The sequence below is a fragment of the Mirounga angustirostris genome, unplaced genomic scaffold (genome assembly GCF_029215605.1).
Source record: "Mirounga angustirostris isolate CCGP_5_RB_7025 unplaced genomic scaffold, mMirAng1.0.hap1 SCAF_14, whole genome shotgun sequence".
Lineage (NCBI taxonomy): Eukaryota > Metazoa > Chordata > Mammalia > Carnivora > Phocidae > Mirounga > Mirounga angustirostris.
Window position 1 is genome coordinate 33,458,826 of NW_026991722.1, and position 21,758 is coordinate 33,480,583.

At 37.1% G+C, this 21,758-nt stretch overlaps 1 pseudogene; it reads left to right on the forward strand.

The window, feature by feature from the left end:
• The first annotated feature begins 3,006 nt into the window (after positions 1–3,006).
• On the forward strand, positions 3,007–19,740 carry LOC123853246 (eukaryotic translation initiation factor 1-like; annotated as a pseudogene).
• The last annotated feature ends 2,018 nt before the right edge of the window (positions 19,741–21,758 follow it).

Consider the following 21,758-nt stretch of genomic DNA (forward strand, 5'->3'; position numbering starts at 1 on the left):
CATTGTAGGTGAGGAAACTGATAGGGAACCAATTTTCCACGTCACCCAGCCAGTAAATGGCAGAAACAGGTATTAAAAGCCAAAACTCTCTAGAACCCAAATTGTGCTCTTTATATTTACATTATTTCAACTAGGAAAGCCTGCTCCATCAAGGCAGGTTTTTGAATGCTCATCAGATGAGTCAGGACAAGCTAAGCTCGACTTATCATAGTCACTCAAAGACCTAAGCTGACAGAGGCTCCTTCACAGCACAGAACTTCTCCATGGCCAAGGCAGGAAAAAGGGAGGTGGCAAGGTATACCACCTCTGAGAGCTTCTGCCTAGATGTGCTTTAGGTGATTGTATTTAATGGGGAGAAGCAAGTCCCATGGCCTCTCTTGTCTTCAGTGGCATGGGTAATTGTAAACTGACATATGCCTAGAGGGAAAGGAGAGCTAGAATATTTGGTAAAAAAAAATTCCTTATGATATGCATCATGCTTTAAGTGTTTTGTCAAAATACAACTTGTTTCTGAAACTCTCACAATACTTGCCTGAAAAATTCTTCTTTTATTTCATTCAGTAAGTTCCTAAAGTTTACTCTATTTAGGAAATCTTTTCAGAATAATTGGATAAGTGGAGGCTGGCTTACGGATTTCTCCATCAGTCGTGTTGGGTCCTACTTGCAATATGCATAGCCCTAACAATTTCCTCATTTGAATAATGGCAACCCTAGGACTTAACTTGTAGCTAGAAGATAAGAATAAAATAATCTACAAAACATGGAAGTGGCTAATGTGGGGCCTGGCACACAGTAGGCAAATGGTGAATATCAGAATAGATCTCTACTTTGACCCTTTTTTCCTTCTTTCTTTTCTATGTTTTATCTTGAAAAAGGTTAAAGATCATGAGAATTTTTCTTGAATTCCAATTTGATGATTTTTATTACACGAACAGATGATTTCTCTGAATTTCACTTTCTAAAGCCCTTTCTAGTTCCAACATTTTTGTGAATTTAAGAAAATTTACATCCCTGAAGAAAAAGACCTAAATTGTGATCTTTATTGAAGTCCTTTCAACTGCAATAAATCTCTACAGAAATGAAAACAGGGCATTATAAAGCACAGAGTCTAATGTGGGTCTTCTATTTACTGAGTTGTCACTTCTTCTTGAACAAGCCATTGAGCCCCACTAATGGCACAGTTTTCCTATCCCATAAGGCATGAAGTAGAAAAAAGTTTCAATACCAGTTGTAAAAAGTCAATTAACTGTCTTCAATTTCTGGGAAATAAAGTGTGAAATTAATGCTTGAGCATGAGGTTGAGCAGCCAAATGCTACTGGATTTTACTCATACACACACAGAGGAGGAGACATTCTCTCACATATTCCTTCATTCAGGATCTTCATATTTACTTTGTTCAAAAGTTTCCATTCATTCACGTCCAAATCAGAAATCAGGGTGGAATATATATGAGCCTGATACAAACTGTGCTACATATAGAAGGATGTTTCCATATACGTACTATTTACACAGCCTCCTTAGTAAAATGTCAGAGTCATTCTAATTACATTTAGTAACTTTGCAGGTGTTTATTATTAGAATGCTGTTCTTTTACAATACAGGATTCAGGACTGTTTGTGGTTGGATACTTCAATTATTAGGTTTAAAGCTTTAAAAATTGAATACTATGCATTTGTTAAAATAATCAGTGAATTAACCGATGGCTTGATAGTGGCTTCCAGCATGCCTTCTAAGTGCAAAATACTGAGTTACTAACTACAGATAATGGTCTAATTGAGAATATAAAGAGGATACATGAGGAAAGAAATCTAATAATGTATTTTTCAAATGATAGAAAATTTTAAATAATAACTTATTTTCAAGGGACAGGAAAATGAACGATTCCAACAAAATAAGCTGTTACTATTCAGAGAAACAGAGGAGCACTTGATGATTTGGAACACCAGGAATTAATGACATCTGAACCAGGCTTTTGAGAATGTGGATGTTGGTGTAAAAGGTGAGAGACTAACCTATGAATGATGTCAGCAACCATAACAGTTTCAACTGGTTCTCCCTAACATAACATTGAATAACATTCCTTTTTAGTTCAGCTAAGACTTATTAATATTTTAGAAGTTACTTTTACTGAGTAATTTAAAAGGGAGAGTAAAATAAAACTAGGAAGTGTAGAAACTGGTTCTCAAAGGCAAAGATTTCTGGCTTTCAGTTCCACTAATACCCAATTAAAGCCCCTGTGAGCTCCGCCACTCAGCAGTCAAGTTTTCTCCAGTTCCATTTGTACTAAGTTAATGAGCTGCTACACGTGAGTTGGTTCCAGGGCTAGGATGACAGAATCCTTAGTCCTTCCTTGAAGTTGTTTCTGCCTGCGACTTAGAATGTGAGTCATCCTTTCTGCATTTGGTGTCCTCAGATCCTCTTTGACATACATAGGTCTACATGTGGTCTCAGGACACAATTTGTTGACTGGACGCACAGCCACTCTCAATTTGAATGTCTTGCATACACTTTTCAGAGTTTTTGTTTTGTTTTATGTGTTCCCATCAGCATTTTGTTAAGGGTAGTTTCCCATTTCACCAGAGCTTCTAAGCTTCCATTCGCCTTTTTCTTTCATTGTGGCAAAGCAGGTGGTTGTTTTCCTACCTTATGCAAATCTGCATTCCTTCTGGGCATTTATAACACCTGACGCAGAGTTTGTGCTTAATCAATGTTTGTTGAATAATTGATAAGAAAAAAATTGACTGATACGTCTTGACTCTAGGAATGATCCAGTCTTCTGTCCTATAAGCAACCAGTCCTACTCCTTGCCCAGATTTTGTTTTGATGAGTTATTATTCAGATTCTTCTCATGGGAGCTTTTTTGTTCAGAATATTGTCACTACCATCTCCAGTTTATCAAAAATACTTGTAAAATATAGGAAATATAGAAAAGCAATTTCTGCAAAGGGAGAGGAGATAAATAGCATAGTAAATAAAGCCTTGCCAATCTTCCAAACTGAACCGCAATGGTAGATGCAGATCCACAACAGGACAGAATCCCTTTCTGCAGCCCTACTGGAGGAGATTACAATTTCCCCAACCGTAGCAAAGAAGTTGATCAACTCAGACCCACTAGTTGCAAACTTCTAGGGACAGGGGGTATATCACCTTCTTCTTCTATCAAACTTAGCAATGTATCACAAAGGATAATAAACACAATATGAGAGATCAGAAAAAAATATGCAGGATAGGCAGGATTATTATTATATAGTACATTGTTATACATTACTTCTAAAATTCATCTTCCATAGGCAAGAGGAGGATGCTTTCAGTACAACTCCCATTCACTCCCCCACCCTCAACAGCCTCCTCTTTATCTTTCTCTCCTTTTGTTCAATCACCAAGAAAACAGGCTAATCAATGCTGGGTAAGTCAGTGGCTATGTTATTGATTTTCTTCCCATTTGCCATAAACTATGGGTGCCACACGACACACCAGTGTGATAGAAAATGTATACAGATATGTAGTGGAAAAAAGAATCACCTGCAAATACTACAATGTATACACGGTAATTTAATATATTCTGATCTATTCAATGGCATTTTGTTCAGTGGATTTTTTTTTTTTTTTGGAATAACAACAAATATTTTAGGAAACTCAAACACTCAAATGTCAAAATTTTCCAAATGACTGTTCACTCATATCTGGGTACACAAAGATACTATAGTGTAAAAAAAAATACAACTCTCTTGTACTTATTAGAAAATGAAAAAAGGAATTATGTGATATCCAGGATATGAGAGATTCCCAGAGAGATGTCCCTGCCCTTAATGAGAAATCACAGAGAAGGCTGCCATCGCTCGCCTGGACGCCTGGGCTTATCAGCAGGTCTCAGAGTTTAGGCCTCTGCGATATTGAGTGAAGATTATAAGCCAGATGGGCCACAAATTCTGTCAAGCCTTCTTGGCAGCTGCTCTCATTACAAAAGCCAGCCAGCCTTTTCCAAAAATAAGAACATGAAGCAAATTGGGCTTATGGACCCTTATAATGCAATTGCACGCAGAGATAGGGGCCTGAGCGGGCAGGCAGAAATATTATTGATGGCTGGTGAAAACAGGGAATAAGATGTTATTAAGGCAACTCAGAGATAGATATCGATAGCTAATATAAAGGCTTTATTGGTTTACAGGCTCTAGGAAAAAGGGTTCACAGCTTCGACCCTTTACTTTGCTTTTAATTTCACTCGAGGTACAAAGTTTATGAATAAAACATATCTTCACTCATGATTCTGATATTAGTCACTACTTTCTCTGTCCCCTGTTCACCAGAAGCAAGCAACATACACTAACGACATGAACCCTAAAGGCTTTTACTGAGGAAGAGAATTTTGGGTGTGTGTGTTGGAATGAGAGGAGACCATTTTCTAGAAACACTGAAGTTCAAGAAAAATAATAAATTGCATTTAAAAGAAAATTCCCAGAACAAATATGTTGGAACATCCAAAATAGCCTGTGTGATAAAAGATAAAGGAACCCGATGACACAATGACTCACGTGAGGAGGGACCCGTAGGATCATCAAGTTCCCTATAGGTCAGACTTGTAAGAACTGAGGAAATACGGTTCTAAAATGAAACTGACGTGAGAATCAGGGATCAGATGAAAGAATTAATCATCACTTTCTTCAGATTTTGCATTTTACAAGTGGGACTGATCCTTGGTTCCCATCTGCCAAGCATCACCATGATGGTGACGGTTTTGTTCAGTTTCTTCCATTCTAGTAGAAAATAATAGCAAAACTGCATGTAAAATTGACTGAACTAATCAACCACCCATTTGATGGGCTATTATGCAATCACTACACTTTATTTCAAAGTATTTATAAAATCAAGGGTGATACAACCCAGTTTGTATTACAATTAGTTAGAAATAGAACTCAATTTGCACCATTCCTGCCTCCTTTCCCTCCTCCACCCCCATGAAAATGCAGAAAGCACATGATGGCACACTTTGCTTATGTCTCTAACCCACTTAACTCACTGAATTAGAATCTATGTATCTGAAAGGGCATTTTTACCTGGTTGTATGCATCTCGTTAGGTCAGGAATAGATTTTTCAACTAAAAAGCCACTTGCTCATTTAACAGACCACCCAGCAAGTGTTGGGGGTACACTACAATGGTGTCACTGAGGACCTATTCTTCACACACCTTTAAGTTTAAATCCATACCATTTGTGGGCTGATGAGCAGATGCCTAATATATCAACTGCAAGAATATCTATAACATGTTAAATTAACTGAAGAACACAGGAGAACATGAAGAAATTATTTAGGTAATAATAGGCACTGGACTGGCTGGACTGACAAGACTAAAACCTATTTATATAACAGGTCATTTGTTTAAACTTTTCAAACAAGTCATCAGATTCATGTAAGCAGAGATTTGTGATATCTAAATGACTGATTGTTCTTCAAAGAATGTTTCCATAATCTTAGGTTACTGTGGTTATTGGGTCCACATTCCTGGACCCTTTAGAAATCTTGGGTTCTCTGATTATATAACAATGGTCATTAAAACTGTAAAAAAAAATAGGCAAATGCAGCATGTATGTCAAGCTCACATCAATAGTAATTTCATTTTTATCTGTATGGTTGAGAATCAGAATAATTCTGAGAAGTAGCTACCCAATATTGTTTGTAATCATTTTGTATACTTAATCTAGACTCTCCTGATTGTTTGAAAACTCACTGAAGAAAAGAGTTATGACCTTAAATTTTTTTAATTTTTAAAACTTTTGTCTTTTTATAATGACCTGGCACTAGTGCAGATACTTAACAGGTAGAGGATATGTGTCCCAGTGTTTGTTCATTGTCACATACGTTTCCTTAATGGACACCCCCACATGGAAGATATTTTCAGATATTGGCCTTAAGCCCAGTTAATGTCATCTAGTGTTAGAGGGATTTGTATTTCTTCTCCCATCTACTGGTTCTACTCACCCAGTCTCAACCTTTAGTAAAACAAATCCACAAAAATAATTGTAACACCGTATGTAACTTCTCTAAGGGTGAGTGTTGTAGTGGAAGAAAAGGAGGATCTCAGATAAAAAAGATCACATATATTAGGAGAAGGTAGTTAAATATTATTTTCTTTGCAATACGGACTTAGGAATGGCATAAAATTACAATCAAAATTGCCATGGCATCACATGCAAGCCAATAGAGAAAGACCTTTTATTCTGACAGTTGCTTTGACTCCTACAGTTCCCAGGGACCCTGAAATGATGCCTTCTTGCTCTATGGCCTCATTTCTACATCTTATAGTGTCTATGTCCACAGGGCCACTCAGGGGCATAGGATTATTTTGGTGCCTTTCTGCTCTGTGCTGTCAGGTCTTCTTAGCATCAATTGCCTGTGAATTGGCAACTGGCATACAGGAGTGAGAGCTCAGAGGTTAACAGCAGATTACTGAAGTACTAAGTAAGAAGAAACAAGAAACATTCTTCTGCACTCACTGTTCTTGCTGGTATTGCAGAATTCTTTAATCACATTGAAGTCTGATCATATATTCTAGGACAGTATCACCCAATTCTGGCATTCTTCATTTTTTTTCCACCAAGGGCAAAGGCTAGCCCAAGCTTCACTGAGTAGGGAAAGGAACTAACTTGTCTTGATCAAATACTCTAAATTAGACACTATTCTAGTTACTTTTCATATGTAATTGCTTAATAAATATAAACTAAATTTCTTAAACCACACATCTAACCACTTATTTCCAAAGTGAGTATCCAAGTTTTCTCACAAATGCTTCTTGAAGTCTCCATTGCTTATGTTCAGAAGACATCATTGAATTTAAATCCAGTGTAACAGTTCTGAGGTTTCTTAACTTATTACTATTATTTTAAACTGAAAAAAAGGTGCTTTTTCTCATTTGACTAAAATGGAACTTACCTTTCTCCATGTACAAAATGAAGTCATTTCTTGGTTTCTTTGAAAAGATATTAATGATGGAAGTTAAGAATCTGTAGACAAAAACAAAAGAGTATGAGAGAAATAGACATTCTAGGTTACTTCAGACATACAGTAATATTTTTAAAAGGAAAAAAATAGAACCTGAAAACACTGTAATATTTTCTCATTAGCTATTGCAAAATGAATGAGATGATCAAGTGATTATCTCTATGCTCTTGGATGAAAATGAATGAAAGAGAACATAGGTTTCTCTATGAATTTTGATCCAGAGCAGTCTTCTGGCTGTTTCCAAAAATACTCCATTTAGAATTCTGTCTTTATTTTGGAAGAGTAAGAACATATCTGCTCCCTCCCCTTCTACCTTCTCAAAACAAATGAAAACCACAGGAAAAATGAGCATCTGTGTGATGAATCTAAGAGTGACCTATAAATCCAAATCATTATATGAGAAATGGCTACCATAAGCCTTGTGCTGCCTGGCCTGGGGTGGGGCAAGATGCTATGAGAGGATACTTATAACTGTGTATCCCAAAGAACTGAAGAACAGAGCATTCTTTCCAGAAATGGTACAATGCAGTGACTGGAAGAACAGTTCTGTCTTTGAAATAAGGGGTTTGGGAGTACACAGGCTGATTGCTAAAGATTCTTGGGGCCCCACTTGGCACTATGGAATAGCTGTGGAAGAACGACACAGTGTACCAATATGATATTCTTGAAAACTGTTGCTGTCTTTACAGCGAGGTTTTATGAGGACGCTCCCAGTTGCGACACTTAGTTATTGAAGGAAAGTGGTAAATGAACTCTCTCTTTCTGCCTCTCTCTGTCTCTATCAGGCTCGTCTTTTCTTATACAAGCAGTCAGACACATGTGCACAGACAGACGTGGCTCAGAGGCTCACTGTTCCCTCACCAGACACCTGGCCAAGGAAGAATGACCTTCACACTAAGATTTGTTCGTATTTACATGACTTCTACAAAGGACAGGTATTCAGTCCATTGAAAACAGATGAGAACAAGAATTAAAACATTTCCACAGAGCAGATAAGTTTGTGAAGACATGTTTTGAAAAAAATTGAAGATTTTTTAACAAAACAAACACCCGCTATGAAACAAACTCTTGGAGAAGATATAAATGGTTTTAAGGACAAAATATTAAGACAATATAAATAGATTTAAAAACTTAGAAAGGTATGGGAAAAAATAAAATTAAGAATATATTAGAAGCTACAATACAGGAGAATGACAACTATTGAAGATGCAGCCAAGGACATGAAAATAAGCCAGAAAGGGAGATTAAAATTAAATTAAATTAAAAAAATAGAGTTAAAAGGATTTGTGATATAAAGCTAGATATGAATATAGGTGAAGTAAAGGACTATATACGTAATTGGTGTCCTGGTAGAAGGGCAACCAATGAATGAAAAAAAAAGAAAGACATAATTCAAGAAAATTTTCAGAAGAAAAGTAAAGACTAAAATATGCAAGTTGAAAAGGAAAAATATATCCCAGGGAAACCTGGTATGTATCACCCTGGATATATATCTTGGTAGTATTACTGGACTTCAATAGTAAAGAAACCTAAGGGGATATAAGCCAAAAAATTTTAAAAATCAAGTCATCTATAAAGGCAGAAAAGTAGACTGGCTGCAAACGTCTCCTCAGATACATTCAAAGTTAGAGACAGTGTTATCTATATTTTCTTTTCAGAAAATACATTGTTTATGATTTCTTATTCAGCCAGAAGTATCATATAGGTTCAGTCAGCTGATAGATATTTTCAAACTTTAAACAGTTTAGTCAATTAAGTCTTATTAAAGAACAACTAAAAAATAAATGTTTATCCAACCAAGAAGTAAACAGAAAAACATGTAAAAGGATAGAGGGTGAACACAGAATCCATTTAAAAGTAACATGAACATGGGAACAACAGCCTGAAGACAATGAGCACCTGATTCAGGACCCTTTATTTGCTCATACACTTTCCAAGGCCAGGTGAATGGATTTTGGGGTCAGGGCTTTCAAGTCTTGTATTCATATGTGGTCACAGCTTTTAAATTTTGCAAACAAAAGATATTTTAGCTACAAGAGGCAGAACTTCGGTCACTGCTTCTAATATCTTTCCCCTTCCGTTGGAAAAGCCACTGGCATCTTTTGGAACCAGCTAAAGGAAAATTGATTTGCGAATATTTTTTAGTTGGAGTTTAATGTGATATATTCATGTGATTCACTGTCATTTCCATGGACTATGGTAGAACTAACTCCCACCACTCAGAGTTACTAGTGTCAAGTTACAGTGTTGTAAAACTAAAGGTCTTTTGTCCAATGTAAATGCCTAAGCACCCAGAAGCCTGTGAGTAGCAAAAGAGAACAAAGTTTGAAAAAGATGGAGCTGGGCCTAGTTCCTGAAAAATCTTTTCAATCATCAAACATTTTGTCGCCATCACCTACTCAAAAAATGCATGTTTTCTCATAAAGCATATACAATTATAAATGTACTATATTCATTTTTAACATTTTTTTAAAGAATTTATTTATTTGACAGAGAGAGACACAGCGAGAGAGGGAACATAAGCAGGGGGAGTGGGAGAGGGAGAAGCAGGCTCCCTGCTGAGCAGGGAGCTGGACATGGGGCTTGATCCCAGGACGCTGGGATCATGACCCGAGCTGAAGGCAGACGCTTAATGACTGAGCCACCCAGGCGCCCCTATTTTTAACATTTTTGATGGGAATTGTGTAAAAGAGAAATCTTGTCATGTAGAGCATTAATCTGTATCAATGCCAAATCAGTAAACCTGTTTGTGTGGGAACTCAGATGCTGGATTGTGTCTTAGTGTTCACAGTGACATATCTTGCCCTGATCTCTGAGGGCTCCAGGTGAAATTGTGTGGAAAATGGCCACCGGTGCAGCAAATAAAACACAAACAAAACATGGATTAATAAGTGACTTTATTATTTAAGAGTGCTTAATCATAGTGCAAGAAAATGTAAATGCTCTGAAATCGTATACAGCTTATTATGAAAGATAACCCGATAAAGAGTATCCTAAATTTTGTAAGTATAATATAAATTTGCATACCATTACCAAAAACAAATTATGAAGCTGCCAGAAACTTTTCTAGCTATAAAAAAATCAATTGACCATTCTAGAAAAGAGACCGAATTATATTTTTGTTGATATTATAGAAAATACTAGGGCGCCTGGGTGGCTCAGTCAGTTAAGCGACTGCCTTTGGCTCAAGTCATGATCCCAGGGTCCTGGGATCGAGTCCCGCATCGGGCTCCCTGCTCTGCGGGGAGCCTGCTTCTCCCTCTCCCACTCCCCTTGCTTGTGTTCCCTCTCTCACTGTGTCTCTCTCTGTCAAATAAATAAATAAATAAAATCTTTAAAAAAAAAAAAAAGAAAGAAAATACTATAAAATCAATGTCACATGAAGAGGTGATCAAAGTATGCAACCAAAAAAAAAAAAAGGGGAACAAATGTATTATAAAAGGTGTATCTGACTGTTAATCAAAATATGCAATGTCCCTAGATCTGGGGAAGCCTTTATTTATTTTTTTTTTTTACATTTCTACTTTGTTGTGATTTCTCAGTCAAGAGAAAGAAATAATAGAAATAGAAATAGTTTTCTTTAATCTACTTTTCCAATTATAGTTTTATAATATTTTAATTAAAAAGAGCCAAATTGTTCAAGCTCTGGGACCTATCAAACCCAGATCTGTCCCTGGCTTACAGAAAAATATATCTTACATAATATAATTGATGGCAATGTAAAATTGAAATATAACTCATGAAGAAAGAGAGTGTGAAATGGTCAGATTTTGTGTAAGTAGATTGATTCCTTTGTCATTTTTGATAAGTGACAGTCAATAGACATTTTTTAAAATCTTATAACTAAGTAATATGGGTACATTATTGAAAGTTATAAGTATAATGACTCAAATATTTATAAAAAACATATATATATGTATATATATAACTAAAGTTTTAGATGAAGTAAGAAAAAAAGAACTGTGAGAATGAAAAGAATGGTTTATTTCCCTCTGTTTCATGGTATGGGGTCTCAATAATTATTGATAAAGTTAAAAAACCAAGACAGAGGCATAAGAATATTTTCTAATGGCATACTGTAAAATCCTTAACATTATTTCATATAAACTCATTAAACTTCATGTAATCTATGACAATACTAATTTTGGAGGGTGGACAGGAGAGTGTTGGAATAAATGGAAATTATAATCCCTTGTCATTCATGTTTGGGTGCTAATAAATATTCCCTGATAAAAAGAAATACTAAAGTTACAAATAAAAAAAAAACAGATTGAAAATACACAAATATAAAACAAGAGAAAACACATATGATATAGTGACATTAATGTGTTAAGAAACACTGAAACCTCAAAGTGTAATGAAAATTAAATTTTATAAGAAAAATCCTTTAGAAAATAAGAATTTATTAGGACCTTTCTTAATCTAATTATAAAAATTGAAGTTTTCACAAACAATGGAAGATGAGCTCTTTCCAAATTTATGTGACAGATCTGGCAAAATATTCCCTGACTAGCTCCATCTCTTGCACACCCTTTTATAAACTTAAAGTTTAGCATCCCTCAAAATGAGTATCTTCTGTGCATATTTTGCATGTGCATCAAGAATAAATCCTTCTCTGTAGTAAGATGCTTTTCTTAGCTGGCCCTTCTCAGAGCAATAAAAATTGGATTCTGTTTATACTTAGAAAATAAATAAGTAATTGCAACTATTTGTTAATCTATTGAGTAAAGCAGAATGAATGCTTGCCATGCTTGGGGTCTTGGTTCCAGGGCTGACTGAACAGGCATCTTGGAACCAGTGTTAGCCTCTGACAACAACTGAGCAGAAGTGTGATTAGATGCAGGTTTAGAGAGAAGTGGAAGGATGGAAAGATGACCCTCCCCACCACCACAATCTAAGCCTCAAGAAACACTCATTTTTGCACCCATGACATACCTTCACGGTGACTGTCCTATCACACCCACTTTGAAAAATCCACATCAAAGTCAGTGCAAACAGACAGAAACATTCACCTTCAAAACTCTTGAACTAAATCACAATCTGCAGGGCGATGTGTGGGGGCAGTCATCTATTTATTTCCAATTACCTGAGAATAGCAAGAAAAATTTGCTTCCAATATTCTTGCAACCCAACTGCTCGTCAGCTTTCTGAGACATGACATGGAGGGTCATGAATGCCAGAAGCACTTGTTTTCCAGGAGAACTGACTAAATGTTTCACTGTGCTGGCTGCTGTTGGCTCAGCTGCTACTCGCTCTAGTTGTACTTCAATTTCTCTTTTCATTTTAGATTTTGGTCTCCCTTTTTCCCATTATACTGAGTAATATATGACTCCAAATGATGTGTGTAATAGGAAACTGATGTTATATGTGTACTTTATTGACACAGCTGCCCAAAAAACGGCTTAGCCTATATCTCTAAGTAGTGCAATTCATTGTTCACTATCCACCCCCCTCACCTGCATATAATGGTAAATGAGAGAAAAGAGTCAAGAATTGTAATTTCAACTTTTTTCCCCAAACACTTAAAAAGCATCCCAATCATGAAACTTGAAGCAAGCTTCTCCCAGGACTTTGGGTCTTGAAATAAATGATTCACTGCAACACCGCTGTCCACTGGCCTTGGGGTCCCCAGCTCTCCCAAAAGGAGGACAACTCACAGCTGTTATCATCATCACATTGCCCAAAAGCCAGAGACTGCCCTCTGAGAATATCTCTACCCCTTTTACTAGGGAAGTGGAGTGATCCATAACCCCTGCAACTCAATATAGAAACTTTTGAACATCCCAAATTGGCCTATGGTAATGTTGAAACTCTAGGAGAAGAAATTCTTCAGATTAATGCTAGAGGAAATTGCCATTTTGTGCTTTCGGTTTGCAGTTATGAATTATGGTTGATGTGCATTAACTGGCTAATGTCCATCAGTATCCCCCTGGCATAGAGCATATAAACTTCTCATTTCCAATTAATTACATTTTATATAAATAATGGTTTGTTTATGTGCTTCAATATTTGTGTGAGAATAGTCAACTAATTTAAATACATATATTGCCGTTATAAAAAATGTTTGATAAACAAAAATGTAAGTACAAGCATTGTTTAACATTTTGCCAGAGATAAAAAGGAAATATTTTTGTGTATATCAGAGAAATGGGAAGAGAGGGTCCAAGAACTTTTAATGAGGACAAGAACTACCAATAAAAGGAAACAATATTCATATAGATTAAAATGCCAACCTAGCACTCTGCTGGCTACTGATCTATGGTATATACTTTATGTATTTGTGAGTGTGTGTATATATGTGTGTGTGTATTTTGTTTACATGCAAACATATCTACACAAGAATATGTATCTTGAAGTGCCAGAATGAGAATACATTATTCTTCAAAAAAGAAATTTAATCAGAAAAATACCCTGCTTGGAAATGAGATAATGGGAATAAAAATGCTATGTGAACTGTAACATATCACACATATGCTAATTAATTGTTATTTGAATTGTATTTGTTATTGTAATTATTAATGCATAGTAAAATGATCACTTTCCACTGGAATGGTGAAACACTTCTTTAAGCACTTTGCCCAAAATATAAATCGTTCCACTTTGAAGTGTTACATGTAAAAATATGAGTGCATGGCTCCAATGCAGTACTTCAAGTCTTTAATTGTAAAAATTAAATTTTTCTGGTGAAGTGTGATCTTTGCTAAACTGCCTTGGCTATTTCCCAGTAGCTTTTGTTTTAGGTAAATACAGATAAATTATTTTTTTTATTTGTTTGTGTGCCTTCCCAGTTATGTGGCATGCTTGGAATCACCAATGCACAATCAAGATAGAGCTTGGTTGGCTTCTATAAGTCACAATTATCTGGAGAGTCTGGTTTGTCCAATATGTAATAAAATCACTGATTTCTCTATGTTAATGCATTTATTTAATGAATATTTATTATGTGTTAATACTCTCTGCCAGGCACTCTCCTAACATTGCTAATATAGCTGTGAACAAATAGACACAGTCTGTCTCCCTGATACACTGGGTCCAGTGGAGAAATAGTTAAATAACCAAATAAATATTTAAACTCTTATCATTATAAGTACTGCTAGGAAAGACTAAAAGGTTGGGTGAGACAAGGAAAACTGAATGTCTGGTAAAATTAGAGCAAGAGAGAGAGGATTGGTGAGAAAAGGCTCATCTGAAAAAGGGAAATTTAACAATAGGAGGAGTCAGTCACATGGGAGTAGTGGAAACAGCAGGTGTGAAAGGTCTGAGCAGACAGGAGCTTGGAATGCTCAGGGCTATCCCAGGAAGGTAAGGAGAGCCTGCCTTAATGAAAACACACCAAGGGCTTTAAAATTTTGCCTTTGGTGAAATAAAATTTCCATAGGGATTAAGCAGAGGAAAATTGTATTAAATAAAGACTTATGTAGTATGGAGATGGAAGGTGGTGGTGTGGAGGGACAAGCTGTCTTATCTGGCAAGGGATATTTTACAGAAATCTAGGTAGGAGCTCACAAAGGCATTTCCATCAATAAAATGACAGAATATTTATGTAGACTAAAATGCCAATCTACTTTCTGATTCTCTGGTGGAGAAGATGGAGAAGTGTCAACTGAGACCAGATCCAGATATATTTGAGCATAAGAATGTATAGTATTGATTATAGATTGACTATGAAGAGTGCTAGAGAGACATATTTCAATGCTATCATCTAGTAGCAAAATGTATGGAGGTAAGGAGGCACTGGAGGGATAAAATTGTGAAGCCGGCTCAAAAGCTCATTTTTATACTTCTACTGAGTTTGAGATGTCTCTGAACTATCTTCATGGTGCTGGAAATGCACATCGGAGAGGTTCTGGCACATACATGGAAAGTAGATAAAAATGGCAATTGATGAAAATGTTATAAAACCTATATTATTACCCTCATTTTACCCTCAATGACAGATTGAGGTTTGGAAATGTTGAAAAACTTGACCAAGGGCAAAGGGCTAGTGATAAGCAAGCTTTCTGACTCCAAAGGCAGCTCCTCATCCTATTAGGACTTCTACAGCTCCAAGTGCAATGTTTTGTACCTAGAAGTTTTTGATAATTATGTATCAGTAACTGATGTCATCACCCAACTTTTTACCTTTGCTTCAATCCTGTCACTCCAACAAATAAGTTTAATGAAGAAAGAGAACACTTAATAAGGACAAATGGTATTCTGCATAGAATAGTGAAAAATAATAGGTACTCACTAAATACATATTGGTTGATATCCTGAAATTAAGTTTATTTTACATTTTTCCCATCAGTGGAATTGCAGAGTAACTAGTCAGAATGTACTCTATTCCATGAAAGAGTCTGTAGTTTCTGACATTTCACCAATATCACACAGTGTTAAGATCATCTTCTATGATTCTTTATGATAAGACTACTTTAATTCTAGAGTTCTAAACCACTGTTTTATTTGTGAATTGAGTTTGTTAATGTTCTATTTCAGATAACAGGTATATGTATTTCTAAAGTCAATTTCTTTAGGCCAGATTATTCTTCAGATCTCCAGACCAAAATTAATTCATTCAACATTTGCTGAATATCTACTATGTCTGGGAACACCACAAGATGTGAGAGAGACAAAAATAAAAATTAGCCATAAGAAATACAAAATTCAATAGGGAGAACATATAAATACATAAATACACAATAGAAGCATAGAATGGGGAGCAGATTTATGGTCAACTTTATGTATCATTTAACTAGGCAATGCGGTGCCCACATATTTGATCAAATGTTAATCTGGGTGTGTCTGTGAGTGTCTCTGGATGAGATCAACATTGGAATCACAGGACTCTGTAAAGCACATTGCCCCTCCTAATGTGGGTAGGCTTCTCCAGATTTGTTGAAGACCTGAAGAGAATAAAAAGGCTGAGTAAGAGGGAACTCCTTCTGCCTGACTGCACTGAACTGGGGCACCAGTCTTTTCCTTCCTTCGGACTCAAACACTGGCTCTTCTTAGGTCTCAAGCCTGCCAGGCCTTCAGGCTGGAACTTTCACCATTGGCTCTCTTGGTTCTCAAGCCGTTGGATTCAGACTGGAACTATACCATTAGATCTTCTGGGTCTGCCTTTTGGCAACTACAGATCTTGGGACTTCTCAGCTTCTATAATCACATGAACCAATTCTTTATAATAAATCTCTTCATATATTCTTATATATACATTCTATTATATATACTATATATTTATATGTTATATTGTATATTATATATAATATGTACATGTACACATGTATATGTATGTGTTTGTATGTGTATCCTCTTGTATCTATATCTATCTATCTATCTATCTATCTATCTATCTATCTATCTATCTACATATCTTATTTGTTCTGTTTCTCTGGATAATCCTGCCTAATGCAATGCCTAACTCCAAACCCAATTATGTTTAGCTAACCCCCCATGCTCTATTCAGCCATATGCTTCACTGAGCCATTCACAGTGATCCCATCCTCCTTTCTAAAGATTTCTTTAGAAAAGGACATGATTTATAATTCTGGATAATGAAGGTGAGTCTGCTTGGCATCTTCTATGAAAACATTCTCTTTGTTCGAAAAAAGGGAAAAGACGTTCTCTTCTTCTAGACTTGTACATGTTTGGATTTGATGCCTGAACCCATGTCAATCATCTGGTGACACAATGAAGATGGGACAAAGAAAAGACTGAAATGACCAGGGTTCTTGATACCATTATTGACCTGCTGAATTAACTAGCTCTGGAGCTCCCAACCTTTATGAGGGATAATACATTTCCTTTTGTTTAAGCCATGCTGACTTGCATTTTCTTCTTATGTGTGCCATAAACTGTAAATCTGGTAAATGCTACAATAAAATGTTACTGTAAATCTGGTAAATGCTGCAATAAAAATCACATGGTATAATGAGGGTACAAAAAGGGAGGTAATTCTTTCCATAATTGTGGCAAGAACTTGAGATTTCAATATCAGTCATAGAAGTCCTAAGTTTGAAGTCACCATGGAATATCCAGGTATAAATGTTCTGCAGGTCATTTGTTATTTAAGTCTAGAGGTGAGAACAGAGCACTGGACCAGAAAGATTTGTAAGTTTGGGGGCATGTATTTTACAGTAAAAGTCTTGATGTAGGTGACATCTTTCAGATAGAATTGCAGAGAATAAAAAGTAAAGGGATACCTTATAGAAAAATGGGAAGTGTCAACCTCCAATAGAGAGATGGTCAGAAGAAGAGGAACCCAGAGTAGAGTCTAAAAGAAGAAAAAAACCACAAGAAGGTGGAAGGAAAGAACTAGGAAGGAGTTGTAACACAAAAATCAGATGTTAATTAAATTAAATGGCATAAAAATGGATTCAAGTGGGGAAAAAAATAATCAGCAGCAACAAATACCTTAAAATGCTTCAGAAATATAAAAGCATACATTGGCTAGTGAACTTGGTTATTGGGATTGTGTATCAGTTACAGACTGTGTTTGGCTGCATATGACAGAAACCTGTTGTTCATGTAACAAAGTCCAGAAAGAGAAAGTTTCAGGAGTCCTGCAGGGGCTTCACAGCCTCATCAATGTCCCAGGTGTCTTCATTTTTTCTTTTCTATACAAACAGCTTTTCATCTTTATGGGCATATTACGATCACAAACATGGCTCGTCCATCTCCAGCCTCACATCTACATTACAAGTAGAAAGGAGGAAGGAACAAATAACCAGGAGAAAAGTGTAGCACTTTTTTTTTTTTAAGATTTTACTTATTCATTTGACAGAGAGAGACACAGCGAGAGAGGGAACACAAGCAGGGGGAGTGGGAGAGGGAGAAGCATGCTTCCCGCGGAGCAGAGAGCCCGATGCAGGGTTCTATCCCAGGACCCTGGGATCATGAGCTGCCCAGGCGCCCCCTTTTATTATTATTTTTTTTAATCAGCAAAACACATCTTTCCCAGAAATCCTCTGTAGACTCTCAATTACAGCTTCAAAGCTGCCAAGGAAGGTGGGTAATGTAGTTTTTTAAATTAAGCTGGCTCATTATTGTCGTAAACATTCTCTCAGTAAAAAAATAAACGGAAATGGGTAATAGAAAGACAACTATCAGAATCTGCCACAGATGTCATTTATAATCTGAGTGAGAATAGTTTCAGATATGGAGTTGAGGAAAAAGTCAAAATTAAGCCAGAAGAGGGGCAATTGGAAGAGGAGGATATGGTAAAAGCAGACATGCGCAGGAAGTTTGCTTGAGAAGCAATGGAGAGATGGGGCCATACAAATGGATGTTGTGTAAATTTCTATTAATGTTGACATATATGGGAAAGGATCCCTGGATCTTTCCCCTTTGTGCTCTTTTTGCATCCGCAACTTGAGTAGGCATTCAACAAATGCTTGTGGAACTACTGAGCAGTACTGAGATTGTTGATTTTGGAGGGGGTTAGTCACTATAAGTCACTTATAGTGCTTACCTATAAGCACGAAGTTCATGAAAGAGAATGATTGCAATGGGACTGAAATGTGGGGAGGTACCAGATCATATAAGCCCTGTTAAGTCTTCTGTATTTTAACATAGCAATCTTGAGAATCACTGAATGATCTAAACTTACACAGACAAATCAAATTTGCAGTTTAAAAAGGATGCGCTTTGGGCCAGAGGTAGGGCTGAAGGTGGGGAATCAAGACTAGAAGTCAAGAGCAGTAGTCTAGGCAACAAATATGATTGCTTGGACTGGACTGGTGGTGGTGATCACCACATTCCATGTTCTTTATTATTATCTAATAGAAATAGTAACAAATAACCCATTTTATTGCTGTCCCTGTGCCAAATATAATTCTAAGTGCTTTGTCTTATCTGCATTATGTATTTATATCCTCCCCCCTAACCCTCTGAATTAAATGGCATAAAAAACCGACTGAGCCACGACCAAGGACTCAGCAGCGTCCCCTTTGTGCTCTCTCACTTCATGACACACTGTCCCCCCCTGATCCCCACCAACCCCTGCCCTGGCCTTCTGCAGGCCATTTTTACCAAGGAAAAGGAATCATAAAGTATGTCCTGGTATCCAGAAACTCCACTCTTTCGAGCCCTTGCTGATGCAAGTAAGGGTGATGATCTACTTCCTGCTGGCACTGAGGATTATAGCCATATAAGAATTCAACAGAGTAACAGCAGGAAGACCCTTACTACTGTCCAAGGGATCACAGATGGTTATGATAAAAAGAAACTAGTGAAGGTATTTAAGAAGAAATTTGCTGGGGCACCTGGGTGACTCAGTCGGTTAAGCGTCTGCCTTCAGCTCAGGTCACGATCCCAGGGTCTTGGGATGGAGTCCAGCATCAGGCTCCCTGCTCATCAGGGAATCTGCTTCTCCCTCTCCTTCTGCCCCTCCCCACTGCTCATGCTCTCTCTCGCTCTCTCAAATAAATAAATAAAATCTTTAAAAAGAAGAAGAAGAAATTTGCCTGCAATGGTCCTGTAATTGAGCATCCAGAATATGAAGTAATTCTGCTACAGGGTGACCAGTGCAAGAACATATGCCAGTTCCTCGTAGAGACTGGACTGGCTAAGGATGACCAGCTGAAGGTTCATGGGTTTTAAGTGCTTTTGGCTCACTGAAGCTTAAGTGAGGATTTCCTTGCAATGAGTAAGATTTTCCTTCTGTCCCTTGTAACAAGTTTAAAAACCTCACAGCTTGTATAATGTAACCATTTGGGGTCTGCTTTTAACTGGGACTAGTGTAACTCCTTCATGCAATAAACTGAAAAGATCCATGCTATCCAGTCTTAAAGTCCCTCATTTAAATAGAGGTCAAGCAGTGGGCACCTGGCAGTGTCTGGCCTGAAACCAAGCAGTAATATGATGTTTCTTTTGGTCAAGCCCAGAGCCCCAAGATCACAGATGGCTACGTGTGGCTAGAAGCTCCTCGGCTCTCCTTCAGAGTTCCCTGCCCTAAGAGAATGTCACCGCCTGAACAACCCACAGTGAAGTTCAGAGGACAGGATGGGGTAAGACAGCAATAGCAGCTGTGCTGCTATAGGGAATCAAAGAAAGATCCCTGGTGTCTCCAACCTGACCAGGTTAGGCAGAGCTTACAGCGACCACCTTCCCTCTAATGAGGTGTGATAGGACATTTGGCTTACCACCAAGGTCTTTTTGACTAGACATATCCTAGCTGATCAATATCCAAACACCAGAATGTAAGGCCAACCTTCTATGAGAGTTAAAGTTTGACAAGGGAACAAACTTCAGACTGATACATCAGTCATGTAGCTAGCTGTAGAGCTTGCAACTTACAAGTTACTGCTGCCCAATGCCATGTGAAGTAACAGACTAGTTTTTGCTTTATTTTTTCCTTCAGCTTTAACATTACATAATGTATTTAAACCCTTATTTAAATAAAACTTGTTTTCAGGGAAAAAAAAAAGGCATACAGATAATGGAGCATTGCAGGTACTTGCCCAAGGTCACACAGCCAGTATGTGGCTAAGCCAGGATTTTAAATTCATGCCTGTCTGGCTTCAGAGCCTACAATATCACCACACACTGTGGTAGGCAGCAATGTCAGACTGTGGCTGAGAGGTTGGTCTCTTTGTAGCTTAGTGTACAAGTTAAAGCCTGCATTTCTGAGTTGGACTATCTGTGTTCAAGTCCATCCTCCATGCTTCCCTCACTGTGTAAACCTTGGGAATGATTTACCATTTATTGTCTTGGTTTCTGATTTTGTAAAACGGGGATAGTAATTATAATACTGAACTCATTTGGTTGATACAAAGATTAAATGAGTTAACATTTATAAATCCTCCCCTCAAAATAAGTATGACTCATACATAGAATGATATAAATGTTTGTTAATAAAATAAAAATTTCAAGGTATGCTAGATATTGAAACCCCTGTGCAAATATTACTTTGATGGGCTCATCCATTCAGATATTTTTTTTATTTTTTTAAAGATTTTATTTATTTATTTGAGAGAGAATGAGAGAGAGAGAGCACATGAGAAGAGGGAGGGTCAGAGGGAGAAGCGGACCCCCTGCTGAGCAAGGAGCCTGATATGGGACTCGATCCCGGGACTCCAGGATCATGACCTGAGCCGAAGGCAGTCGCTTAACCAACTAAGCCACCCAGGCGCCCCAGATATTTTTCAAGTGTATATGAAAATTAATTGTTCATTTGACTGTGTCCTCTCACTGTTTTTCTATGTCAATTTTGACTTCAGTTGCTTAAATTACTTAGTAGTCCCCCAAAATGCAAAATATTCAGTGCTCATCTACAAAATTGTTATTATCGTGAAAGTCAGGCAAACACACATGCTTTTACTTTAATTGCTCATGCACTTGAGGAAAAACAGTTTTTCTACCTTGAATAATTCTGGTGTGTAACTAATATATGTGTAACTCACTTCATTTTACATCCTTTGTTGGTAGACACGATGTCATTTATATCTGATTATGATCTTGCAAAGAGATCCAGAGAGGAAATAAGTATAAGAGAAACAAACCTGCTCCTTTCTTGGTTTTTACTTCTAACAAACAGCAAAGGAAGTCATCCCTTCCCAGGCTGAAGCTGTTATAGTTGCACTCTGAAAATTGTATTTAACGTCGGCCTACTGCCACTATTGAAAAGTTCATCATTGTTTTTTTCATGTGCCAAGAACAATGTATTTGCCAAACCAATCATGAATCCCTAACTGCAAGCAAATGGTAAAGGTACATAGGATTTATAGGAGAAGCAGCCAGGAAGCAGTGGTATGGATGGAAAGCTGGGCAATTTGGCTAGGA